Below are 14743 nucleotides of genomic sequence, written 5' to 3' on the forward strand. Positions count from 1 at the left end.
AACAATTTATTGGCAATCACCGGTCAGTCAGTCGGTTTCTTTATAAGTTCATAATAAACTTTCGTCATCATATTCTTACCCAGATGTCCATTGCATGAGTAGAAGAGCGTTCAGCTGTGTAGCAATCGGCAAACTATCTAAACGTCGCTTGCTCCCACCACATACATATTTTTTTTATCTCTTTACTATTTACTAAACGAAAGAGGATATAATGTTGTAATTTATGCTTATAATATACTCAAGAGCACTGTCACAGGATTCACTTTGCAATAACTATTTCTACCATATATTGTGATGCTCCTGCATATTCGTTGAAACAGCTCCACTTCATTGAATTATAAATCTGATCGTTATCCGATATTTGAGTAAAACGACGACCGTAAATTCAGCAAATGCAAATTTATTGTCAGGGTACGTGCTCCTGAGAGCGCATATGACGAATAATTATAATCCCGTACAATATATATATATATATATATATATATATATATATATATATATATATATATATATATATATATATATGTATATATAAGCAAAATAACAATATATATATATGTATATATATAACAGAACAATATATAGATAAATAACATAACAATAACAATACATAACATAATATATAACATATATATATATATATATATATATATATATATATATATATATATTAGCAAAATAACAAAATGTAGAAAGCAATACTCTTTGCGTAAACAAATAGAGTTTACGCGTTTGTACAATGTTATAACATCGTAATTTCGCATGCTCATCTTAGCAACAGCCAACATAACAACGTAACAGTGAGAAGCACTAACTGTTGACTAGACGGTTGAGTTTAAATCCTGGCTTTGGTAGTTGCTAGTCTAGCCGCACTGATAAGCTGTGATACAGCGAAACAGTACTGTATGTGGATGACTATATATATATATATATATATATATATATATATATATATATATATATATATATATATATACTAGCATGGGTGCCCAGCGTTGGTCGGGTATTTGGAGATGTATGTTGAGCAAAAAAAAAGTGGTAAATTTTTTAACTTTGACCCCTATTATGACCCCTTACAATTTATTATTTTGGGCTCAAATCAAGTTAGTAAGTTAAATCCATGTCCAATGAATATATATCTAAAATTTCATGTGTTTAGACCGAAAATTGTCGGAGGAGTTTGGTAGAGTTTTCAAAGGTCAAATCGTTGAACTTTGACCCCTAATCGACAAATTTCTGGCCGAAAACGAATTACCTGAATTTCCCAAATCTCAGTACCCTGTATATCAAATTTCGAGTCTGTAGACTAAAAATTGACAGAGTTATTGCGTAGGAAAATGTAGACACACAGATACACAGATAGACAGACACATTCACTTATATATATATATATATATATATATATATATATATATATATATATATATATATACATACCTTGAGTAGAGCACTGTCGTAAAATAATTTCACACGTTGCCGACTATAAACTAGTTAGTTGTAGGTTCAATCTCTTTCTTGGGATGAGCGCTTGTCTAGCCGACATGATGAGCTTTGATACAGCGAAACATTAATGCATGCGGAATATATATATATATATATATATATATATATATATATATATATATATATATATATATATATATATATACCTCTACATTCTGGAATGATATTCATCTTTCTCCATCACACAATATAAATATATAAAGAAAATATAAAATAAGGCTCTCTCTGCATCAGCATGGATATAACAATCAAACCAAGTCTAGTATTATCATGAGATACTGTTAGAACACACTGGACTAATAATAATGATGCTTAGGTCCCTAAACAATACCTGAACCCAGAAGCACTTTATAATGAAGACTTTTTGAAAGAGGATGATGCTGTACAAACAACACCTTATGTATATAAATGTTCCATATAACATGCTGTTTTTGTTTTGTTATATATGTATATATAACATTGTTTTTATTATACCCCCCATATATATATTAAACATGCTGTTTTGCTGTACCATAATTAGTGATGGGACAATTTCAATATTTTTCGCGAATCCGATACAATTACCGATTCTGATTCCGATTATTTATATATCTCTACATATTTATAGAATTGTTAATATTTTTCCGATTACTAAAAGTACACATTAAATGTGCAGATATATTTCTAAACAGAAAAATTCACTTGTGAGGGATGGTCTATCGATTTTTGTTTTGCTGGTAGTTAAAAATCGATAATGTTTTTCCATTTTATCATTATTACCAGCAAGAGAATATTTTGATTTAAACAAAATCTAATTTAAAAAAAGCATCGAAAAACAGACACTCATTTTTCAGATTCCGATACCCCAAATATTCCGATATTTTCGATTCCGATTCCGGTTCGGAATCGTCATAACACTAATCACAACTCTTCAGTGACTATAAATCCTAGTTCTTCGAGGTGAGTACAAGAACTGACAGCCAACAATTCAACTTATTACGCCAGCAGCACAAACAACTAGAAAGGGAAATTTTAATGTCTGTAGAGGCAATATCAACTGCCGACGATGATCTATTCATTTGCAAAATGCTTTGCATTATTGTTGATGATTAACTTACGAAAGTGTTTATGGTGGCATCAAATTTGATGGTGCTCATTATTAATAAATAATTCAAGACTCAAGTGTAAGCCCTAGTTCTGAGAAATATCATGAGAAGTAGAGATAGTTTAAATATACCTAATTTTGATACCTGGAGACATAGTGCTTCCTGGGGCCACTGTGTGACACCTACAAGCAGTAATAATATTTACAATTTATCTCAAGCAAATAACTACGGCATGTTTTATGGTTGTGTCAGAAGTTGTATTAACTAAGATAGAACTGTCATAATACGTGCTTTATAATATCTAGTTTGGATTTTATTATATATAAAAAACATTCCAAACATAAAATATATTGAAACAGTCCATCGCATCTTTACATCTACAGAGTACGGTGAAAAAGATGCGAAAAGTCGTGGTGGCAAATAGATTCATACAAAATAGGAAAACAAAAATGATTGAAAATTTTCTCTATTTTCCAGATGAGTGAGTTTATCTTGAAGACATGTGCAATATATTCTAGCGAGACATGGCGGACGGGGAATCATTTCACAGATTGATAAATATGTTCAAATTGGCCGACATTTTTTGATAGCATTACGTGTGAAGATTTAACATACGTATACTTTTTGCGTACCTGAGTATGTGAGAGTGACTTTCAGACAGAAAGGTTCTGTACAGTTGGACAGATGGAAAATGCATGAAAGAGAGAACATTAGCAAATATGTCAGAGGATCAGGCATAAATCTTTGTGTGTATACGACAACACACAGGGAAAGAGATACGAATATATATATATATATATATATATATATATATATATATATATATATATATATACAATTATATATATATATTCTACTTTGTCGTATCTCTTTCTCTGTGTATGTCCTCGTGTATATATATATATATATATATATATATATATATATATATATATATTGTAGTTATCCACATTACAGAATTGTTTCGTTGTATCACAACTCATCAGTGCGGCTAGACTAGCATCTCTCCCAAACCGAGGATTGAACCTAGAACCATCGCGTTGACAGTCGGCAGTTTTACCCACCTACCCACGGAAGCGGCGCCCGCAAATAACCTCCACAAATGTCTATTTTAAACAAACATTCGTCCACCACTTTATATATATACACACACACACACACACGCATATATATATATATATATATATATATATATATATATATATATATATATATATATATATATATATATATATAGGTTAAATCAATTATGTTGAGAAACACTTCAGCAAGAGTATAAAACATATGTATTACCCGAAAAGGAAACACATGTATAGGTGATAGTCTTTATTCCGCGAAGTTTCAAAGAATTTAAGGATTCTTCTCTTCAGAGGAAAGAAAACTAGTTAGCAAAACATATAGATAATTGGGCTACAAGATTTGTCATCAGCGAATTTAACAGTTAAATTCGAAACAAATAATCTATTGCTATAATTGGGGAGACGAGACAAGTAAAAAGAAATAAAAATAAAACGCCAACAAAACAAGAAAACAAAAAACACAAAAGCCAACTAAAAACGTTTAAAGTTATCGGACGAAGAGACGTTAGTAAAGACCTTTTGAATATCAATAAGAATGAATGAGACAAATAAAACTTATTTAGCAGGATTACCCGGCACTGTAAAAACTTTACTTCTGCCTATCTGGTTGTCTGGCCCAGTATACACCTAAAGAATGAATGTTTTTTTTTTAAATGTTATGTATTATTACCCCGGGGCAATACTAATAAATAATATACTAAGTTTGCGGGTCTTTGTTTAGTGGTACGTTACTTTTACTTTTAGCTGGATATGCATACAGGCATATAGACATACAGACAGACAACTATCCTTTATATAATACACATTTTTGATTCTAGTAAATGGCGTATAGCTGTAGGAAATAAGTGCTAAAACGTTGAGTCTGACTTTACATATGCAGACACAGACAAAAGAAAGTAAGGATACTATGAGTGAGTGAAAAGAATGGGATCGACGAGCCTAAGTTTATAGTTAGAAATGGTTGGAATTGAACCGTGGAATAAACTTGTTTAAATATGTATCAGTATAGGAACATATGCTGTTTCTATTAATTTATTGCTTTCTGGCTCACTGATTTTTTTTAAAGAATAAATTAAAATATTAGTGTTATAATGGTCGGAATTAATTAATTACACCAAACAAGAATCAGATATGTTTTTCGACTGAGAAACTTTTATATAGGCATACGAACAGACCTCGGAAAAATCGAAACGGGAAGCAAAATGGCTACATAATACATGTTTAGTTTAATGTTGTATGTCATGTTTTGTATATGTTTAAAAAGTCGTTCCGCTTCAGTCATCATAAATAATCAACACAAAACATTGCGCAACCAATACACTATGACGTTGGCTGTTTTTATGTTACCGGCTTTGTTTAACCCTGCTTTCGTATTATTTACAAGTTGTATTGTACCTACATACCATTAAAAAAGATAGAGTAAGCTAGCGAATTAGATAAGTAAAGAGAAAGCTATTGTAGAAAATAATCAGTTAAAAACGTAATACCATACCGTCTGACTTCATCCGATCAAACACTGTACTTGTGTAGTTTTTTTATTGCGGAGATTAAAACTTACCAATCATATAAAGATGTGCGAAAGTAACTTGACAAATGAGATTTCTTTTCAATATTTCTTTCTTATAGATCAAAACCCTGTACGTTTGAGTGTTTGTAAATATCAAAACTACTATTACTCGAACAAAAATATTTGTTTTGGGACTATTTAAAAGAATTGCCCTTTGGAGAAGTCGCTAATGCCAATGAAAACAAATATATAAATAATAATTTCCCTTATGTCTATGCAAGCATAATAGCATAAGTGTAAGTGTTTTCAATGGAAGAACGACAACAAGAATAAAAATAAGAATAAAGACAAGAAAAAATAAAATCTGTCACATTGTATATTTTGTCGTCCCAGCAGTTCACAAGGTAAAAATCAAAGAGACAGTAAAACGAAGCAAATACACGGAGCTTGCCAAAGAACTTATATATTCATATAATATGGATATATAATATCCATGGGATATAAAGAAAGTCAATAGAATACTTATAATCTTAGGAGCCCCCAAAAAACAGACAAGAAAAACCTGAAAAATAGGAGAACTTTGAATTAAGGGGAAAACTGAAAGCATACAAAATGCAGCAATGATGACATCTAAAAAAAAATCCTCGAATAAAAAAAAAACAATATAAATTAACAACATTAACCAATCATACAGAAATAAGGCCAGCGGTATAAAATAAAGTACGAATGGGCACTATATGAACCCAAAGTAATTGGAATTGCAAATAATCTTATAAACTGTAAAAAAAAGCACCAGTATCGGCTAATACCAGGTCAAACAGCTGTGAGTATTATGTTGAACGGAATGATCAACAAGGAACAGCACTAATCAAACTTCCACTGAAATAATGTGAAGAGTACTTGGATCTTGGGTAGGTTTATTGCCACTCAAATACCAGAGAAAGTCAACGATAAATGGATTGTAAGCGATTGTTGCGATAAATCAATGTCATTTACAAATATCGAAAAAGGTGGGGAGTACTGAACATTTGAGGAGATTTGTTGTCACCCACAGTCCAGGTAACACATCCAATTATTATCAGCAAGCAATTTCTGATAACGATCTGTGTGAGATCTTCCAGTGAGTACAGGTAATAATAATAATAATAATAATAATAATAATAATAATAATAATAATAATATTAATAATAATAACAATAATAACAATAATAATAATAATAATAATAATAATAATAACAATAACAATAATAATAATAATAACAATAATAACAATAATAATAATAATAATAACAATAACAATAATAATAATAATAACAATAATAACAATAATAATAATAATAATAACAACAATAACAATAATAACAATAATAATAACAATAATAATAATAATAATAATAATAACAACAATAATAATAATAATAATAATAATAACAATAACAATAATAATAATAATAATAATAATAATAACAATAATAATAATAATAATAACAATAATAATAATAATAACAATAATAATAATAATAATAATAATAATAATAATAATAATACATAAATTTATGAAATCCAAATGTAAATTAGTTGAAATTAAATAGGGAAAAGGTATATCTTCCTTACCTAACATAAGAGAAGTAAATAAAAACGATAATAATATATTATTTAATTGGAATTCATTGAGATGAGTATTACTGCGGACTATTATCCTCATCCTTTTCTTAGTTGTTACACGACGTTTCGGCCAACCATTCGTCTGGCCTTCGTCAAGTGGTAACCGATAGGAACTCTGAATCTCCTGACTGCATTCACTGCAGTTACTGCCTTCAGTATTTGTTGTCGTCTCACCACGTTTTGGCCAAGTAAGCCTCTGTCCGTCTTTGGATAGGATTGAAAACGCTACCTTCAGTTAATTCTCCCCTGGAACCGTAGACATTCAACGTCTCTATCAACTGCGAAGGCGATCAAGGTTGAATTTTTTGGTCTTATAAATTCATGTCTATTTATTATCTGATCTTCTATGGAAGAGCAAAGAACCTCCCGACTGGAAAATTTCATCGTCTCAGCTAATCATAAAGTGAAGCCGAAAGAGAAAGTAACAAAACAAAACTAAGTTAATAAATGGAACTTGTCAGGCAGCTGACGGCAATATGAAACATGAACGCCAAAGTAACACTAACTAGAAGCAGTTCCGAAACAAATGTACAAAGGACAAAAACAAGATGGAATCAGAGAGGATTAACACCATACAAACGTTGAAAATAGCATATAAAAATAAATCTTGAAGTAGGGAAAAACCAACCCATATAACCAGGTGCCACTGTAAAAGCACAGATAAAATGGAACTTAATTCAAACAACAAAATGCATAACACACATTATGACGAACTCCAGGATATTAAAGAATGCAGATTTTGAGGAGGAATAGCACCATTTTGAAACCGAAATATCGTACTGGAATATTGAGAACGTTTATTGTTATTCAAATTGACGACACAATATGATAAATGAGACACTGAAAACATCTGGCGCGAGGATATCAATTTGAATTCAAGTAAAAAATGGAATGAAACAGAGATTTTTAAAAAGATGTTTAAAGAGATTTAATGTCACTTAGGTTGCAGTGAAAACGCCCTGTTTTTATCAGCAAGAATAAATAAGAAAACAAAAATGATCACTATGTGTGTTATCTCCGTATACTTGAAAACAATGAATAATCCCTTAAAATATGCATGTGCGATGAAGCGTGTATCGAATAATACAGATTGTCGCTTATGAAATGCCACGCATGAAATCAGTAATAAATTTATCATCTTTTCTGCAATGCAACCATATTTGGTAAAAATAAAATTTAGTCAATGTCAGACTTGTCCACCAATCTTTAATTATAAATGTCTCAGAGTCTTTATTTTGTCAGCGTTCAATATGATCAAAATGTGCACACGTGGATATGACTGATATTTAAAAAAAAATAAATTTTTTATTATTATTACATTTTCACCCCAAACAAGGCACATTGCCACTTTGGTGTAGGGGGCTACTATCAGGGTCAGCAACTACTGGGGCACTATGTTGGGATTTGGGCAGCAAGATGTCGGTTCACGTTACACTTGAACTTCTGCATGTCAGTACAGTTGGGGAAGCAGGGACCTGGAATGGAATTCCAAAGTCTAGCGGTTCTGGGAAAGAAACTACTGGAGTAGAAAGATCTTTTACATCTAGGGATCTCTACTGTGTGGGGGTGGGATTTTGCAGCTTGTCGGGTTTGTCGAGGGTGTCTACGTCGTGGGGGCACAAATGTCTGCAGTTCGTCAGAGCATTCACCATTAAAATACTTGTAGAACAGGAAGAGGGATGCAACATTTCGTCGATGGGACAGAGGCTGAAGCTTAGATGCCAGTTCAGGGCCTATCAGATTGGTGACTCTTTTGAACCTTGTCTAGGAGCGAGAGACTAGCAGCAGATGAACCGCTTAAACGTGACAACAATACTCCATACATGGGTGAATGGTGGCCTTATAGAGGTACAGGATACTTTCGGGTGTTAGTAGTTTTCTACACGGTAGAGAGAGCCCACCTTCTTCGCAGCAGCTCTGGCAATGCTCTCAATGTAGTTGTTCCAGCTCATGTTTCCTGTGAACGTTAGGCCGAAGAGTTTGAAAGACGTACTCTCAGATAAAGAGCCACTGGCCATTGCTATTGGTGGCAGAGAAGGTTTCTTGTAATTATTGAAGGAAACAAGTTTAGTCTTGGCAGCATTGAATGTGACCATCCATTTTTGTCCCCATTCCACTACAGATTGGAGGTCATCCTCTAGTGTTTTTGTCATTTCTTTAGATATGTGTTCATTTGTTTTTCTGTCATGCCTGTTATACAGTGTGGTGTCATCAGCATATATACCCATCTCAGAGGCAATTTTGTCGGGGAGGTCATTAATGAATATTAGGAACAGTAGAGGTCCAAGGATAGACCACTGAGGCACTACCGCATTTATATCATATTGTTTAGATGTACGACCGTCGAGGACAACCTGCATTTTTCTCTTATGTAAGAAGGATTTAATTATGTTTAGTATTCTACCAGTGATACCGTATGATATAATCTTCCTGAGGAGACCGTCATGCCATACCCTGTCAAAAGCCTTAGATATATCTAGAGCTTCCGCTCTGCCCTCCACCGCTTTATCCAGTGAATGGTATATACGTTCGGAGATTACAGTGAGGATGTCTGCTGTGAACGGGCTTGTCTAAATCCATATTGTTGGCCAGTCAGAAGTTTAGCATCTGTAAGGTGACGGACTAGAGCGTGGTTAATTATGGTCTCAAATTTTTTGGCGAAAAGTGGGAGGAGGCTAATGGGGCCATAATTTAATGAGTCAGTTCTTTCGCCAGAATTCTTGAATACTGATACCACAGAAGTAGTTTTCCAACAGCCTGGAAAGCATAATTCATTAAGGCATATGTTTTAGAGTTTGGAGAGAACTGGAGCTACTTCGGCTGAGCACTTTTTTAATAGCACAGCTGGGATGAGATCAGTTCCACATGCGTTTGAAATGTCAAGGTTTTTTTATGATCGCATGCACCTGAGCAGGGGTGATTTTTAGATCGTCTAACGTGGCGACTGTCCGCAAAGGAAAGTCAGGCAGGGGTGGTTGGAAGGGTCCAGTCTGGAGTTTGAGGCAAACCGGCTGGCAAGCATATTAGCCTTCTCGGTTGCTGAGCAAACAACCTCGTGATTGTTGGTTAGTTGGGGAATTGTTGATTGATCATTATTTACTACACTGTTGTAGATTTTCCAGAAATCACGAGTTCATAACTTTTGTGCTTCGATGCGTTTTTTAGTGGTTTCAGTAAATTCTCTCTTAGCTGTCGCAAGTAGAAGTAAACTATTGGGGAGAGTGGGGCTCGCTATAAAATTTCCGCATGGGAACATGTGCTTCAGTTGCTGTTTTGAACAATTCAGTGGTCTCATTTGCGCACTGTTCAGCAGAAAGAGAAAAAATATTTCCCCATGAGGCATTTCTGATAAGATCTCTGATGGCTTCCCAGTCAGCCTTTTTATATCTCGTTGTTTCGAGCACTTGCTCCTCAGTTTTGGGTCTAGAGTTTAGGGCGATTTCGACCATTATCACTGCATGATCAATGTTCCCGAGTAGGCTATCAGCATTTGTTATACGATCCTCGGGAACTGTGGTCAAAAACAGATCTAGAAGTGATGCGTGTTGTTCTTGCTGGTCAGGGGAACGGGTTGGAAACGTAACCATTTGTGATAGGGAGTGATATATAGCGAAGCTATGTGTTGTTCGGCCCGCTGCATCTGCGTGAGTAGAGAATCCAAGCCAGTTTTTGTGGTGAACATTAAAGTCACCAAATACATATACTTGTGCGCTAGTGTCGAGAGAGAGTACTGTGTCTATGCTGTCAGAGACTTTGTTTATTATGGTGCAGTCCTGGGTCGAGGGAAAGCGGTAGAGAAAATAAAAGTAGCTAATGTTATTTTGTATGTTTAGTCTAAAGCACATAAAGGCTTGATCGTCCGTTTCTAGGTTTGTTTCTCTAGTCAGGGGGAGGGTCTTACGAATGTAGACTCCAAGTTCGTGCATATGTCTGTCAGAGTCCTAACGGCAGAGTGGGAGATAGCCAGGCATGTTAAAGTAGTTAGAGGGGATGGAGGAGTGTAGGTTAGTCTCGCTGAGTGCTAAGATATTCGGGGTATTTGTTAGGAGAAATGCTTCAACATCAGCTAAATTAGTTCTAAGCCCACGGATGTTAGTGAATGCAAGCCTCAAGGGTGGAGGCAAGTAGGATTTGTTTGTCCCTAGGCCTGGTTTAAGCTTATTTTTTGATGGTACTGTCATGTTTTTAAAGAGTTTCAGTTAGGTAAGAGGGGCTGAACAAGAGGTTATGCAGGGTATCAGAAATGCAACACAAGTAAACCATCAGCTGACCTTTCTTCAACTAGGACTGTGGCCCCAGGAAAGCCCATTGGGGATGAGTGCAGGGTCCGTTTCCATGCGCGACATGGCACTACAAACATCCCGATATTATACAACTGTTGATGGAGCAGCTGCTCTAAGCATTACCAAAGAGTTAGGGGCCTGTACTACCAGTCGGAAACAACAGCCAGGAACTGTCAATCCGGTACCCTCAACCCATCTGAAGAAGGTCACCCCAACCTAATTGCACAGGCATGTGTGGTACTAAAGCACTCCCAAGTGCCCAGTTTTGAGGGGTGGGATGTGTCGGGAGTGGGGAAACGGCATTCATTTCCCTACACAAGAAACAAGATCTACCACTAAGTGTTTTGTCGATTCACTGTGATAGTGTCTCTGCGCCTGACTCATAGGCAAAGAAGGAGTATGGAAGCCAGGCGATAGACAGAACCTATCTACGCCTTAAGCAATTTAGTTTTGCAGACCGGTAATTTGTTTGAGTCACCAGCTCTAGGAAGGTTGTCATCCAAAACTGGAAAGGCCTCCCTCCCCTTTGATTTAGTTTCAGAGTTTTCCTTCTCCTAGACGGGTGATCTGGGAAGATCTACTGGGTCCATCAGCCCTCAGAGGGTTTGCTCCGCCCCTGGGTCCTAATTCAGGTATTTCTGCGACCCCTCGTGGTTAGTTAATGTTACAAGGTTAGTTTGTAGAGGTTATATATCTAATGAATAGTTACACTCCTCGAAGTTATTTAGGGACATGCAGTGGAAGCAGTTATGTGAGCAGGCTTGTTAGAAAGGCTTTAGTGCGGATTAGGACGTTTATCTTAGGTTTTTCCATTTTTTTAACTTCATGTTAGTTTAGGTGCAGGATATCGTTATAGTGTGAGTGGATATTAGGAATTGAGCTAAGAATTTTGCCCAGTCACTGTATATTTAGATTTAGGAGGGTTAAGATGTAGGTGCAGTACAGTAAGGGTATAACTGGAGGTACATTTAAAGACATGGCGTAGTCCGTATGTATAATTAAATAAATAGATATTTGGGCAAGTTTTCAGTAGATGCAAATAGATAGAAGTTGATTCAGTGTTTCTACTATTGAAGGGAGATAATTTCAATTTTCATTTAAGAGTCATCGAGCGTTTTGCATAACAAGGAGTATCGGATTTGGTTTAGTATTGTTCGTTGCAAAGCCATCTAGGAAGAGGCATTTTTATGTAATGACGATCGCTTTGCGTCCGAGTGCATACTTTGGCTGGCAAGTACCAAACTGGATAGGAATGAACTCTAATGCATGTCAGAGGTAGAAATGTACAGATGTTTAGTGATGACTGTTAGGCGGTTAGCATGTGAAAGTTAGGAGCTGGAGGCCAAGGATTCCACTACTAAGGCGTGTGTAATGTAGAGTTTTAGTGGTAGCTAGGGGCGGGGAGCAGATTGTTAGCTTTCAAGGGTCGGGGTTATTAACTTACAGAATACAGTAAATTTTCATTAGGATTTAGAGTTTCAAGTATTGTTTTAGCTTGGGAGAAAGGAATAAAACTTCCCCTTCCTTTCCCCTATTTTGCATGCAGGTTAGACATAGGCAGTCGTCTTGGAGGTAAAGAGAAACCATTATTTCGTCGTGATTCGGAATTCATATTTATAGGCAGTCATTAAGGTTGAGGACAAAACATTGTATCTATTCAGAAAAAAGTCCTAGTGACGCAGCTAAAATCACCGTAGATTTCAGTTACAATTATAGTAACAGTTAATTATAAGCTATATCCAGAGGTTTGGTAGAGATATCAACGAAGCCTCTTTCTTAATACAAGCGAGCATATGGCAATTGTCGATATTAAGTATATTACTTAAATAAAATTCTTCTGACTTCTGCGGTAGAAAAAATAAATCCACGTTTGTGCCAATTTCGGAAAATTTATCCTGCCTAAGGTAGTTTATCTCTAGCCTTAGTACAGAGCGTGGAATTAATCATTTAAGCTGGAAGAGAACGTGGTTGAGTTTTGCTGGGGTGGGGGAATTTAAAACTATGCAAAGAAAACAAAAAGACAAATGCATATATAAATTATTAAAATACACATAATTACAAATTACCAAATGAAATAAGAAATGTAAAAGAGAAGAAATACCAAAGTTAGTATTTTTTAGGACTAGGATGATTTAGGATAACACTTAACTTGCTCCGCGCACCACAGCACTTCCAGTAACACGGCTAATCATATTTGGAGGAAGGGGTGGACTGATTTCTTTGACCGGATATTATACGTGTTTGTAACTAATTATATCTTCCGAATTCAACGCACATGCGTGTATATGTTATGGGCTGTGATAGTCCGTTTCAATTCTAAGAATGGACTGGGAATTGTTTTGAATTATTATACACAGCTAAGGGGTAACAAACGGATGAGTGTAAAGCCAATTCAGGAAAACCTCATCCTATTTATGAGAGGATCGTCAAAGTGTCCCCTGTAGATCCTCAAACAACGATAAAATAGAGACTGCTAGACACTCATGACTAAAACATAGTAGACAGGGTTGGAAAACACTGGAATTTATTTATACCAAATAAGGTTAGATTACATGATGTAGGTTTTGATTTTAATAATGATTCCATGGGTGTCATTTTTTGAAGTTTATGTTCACACTAAAGCACAAATAAGAATAATAATTATGATGATGATAATAATGATGACGGTGATGATGATAATAATGATAATAATAATGATGATAATAATAATGTTGATGACAATAATGATAAAAATAATGATGATTCTAATGATAATGATGATAATAATGATGCTGATAACAATGATGATAATAATAATGACGATGATGATGATGACAATAATAATGATAGCGATAATGATGATGATGATAATGATGATAATAATAATGATGATGATGATAATGATAATAATAACTATTATAATAATAGTGATAATAATAATGACGATTATCATAATGATAATAACGATAATAATAATAATAATAATGACAATTATAATGACGATGATAATAATAATAATTTACGTTGCGTTCGATGCAACCCCGTCCTTATTCAAATCTATCTTGTCAACCAATTATTATTGGTTTAATCAACTTATTATTTGTTTAATCAACAGGGGTGGTATCCTCACATTTCGTCATCCATGACTTGGTAGAACTACGAAGTAATTCACAATTGTATTTTGCGTATCGCCCACACCGAGAATTTAACATCAAAACTTTTAGAAAAGTGTAAATCACAAATAAATTTTACCTAGTACTTTATTCATTACAGAAGTTGAAATTTACATCCTCAGTACTGGCGACACAATTGCGAATTTATTTTACCTAATCATGGCCGACGGAAAGAGAGCGTGCTACCCTCGCGAATAAAATAAAGAGTTCAGCTCAAAACTTTGCGCAGATTTCCGAATTTAGCAAGATACACGTGAAGAGGGTCAATGATTACATTCGACCGAAACGTTATAAAAATAAGGTTATAAAAATAAAACCAAAAATAAAAATAACACTCAAGATAAAAACAATAGTTCGAATAATCCAAGTAATCCATACCATCAATCCTCATCCAAAACAAATCAGAAATCAAATGAATTTAAAGATAAGAAGTGAAGCACACACGGTCCCCCGTGAGTGCACAGTGAAT

This window comes from Euprymna scolopes, chromosome 1 (genome assembly GCF_053919585.1).
Source record: "Euprymna scolopes isolate OS-2025 chromosome 1, ASM5391958v1, whole genome shotgun sequence".
NCBI lineage: Eukaryota > Metazoa > Mollusca > Cephalopoda > Sepiida > Sepiolidae > Euprymna > Euprymna scolopes.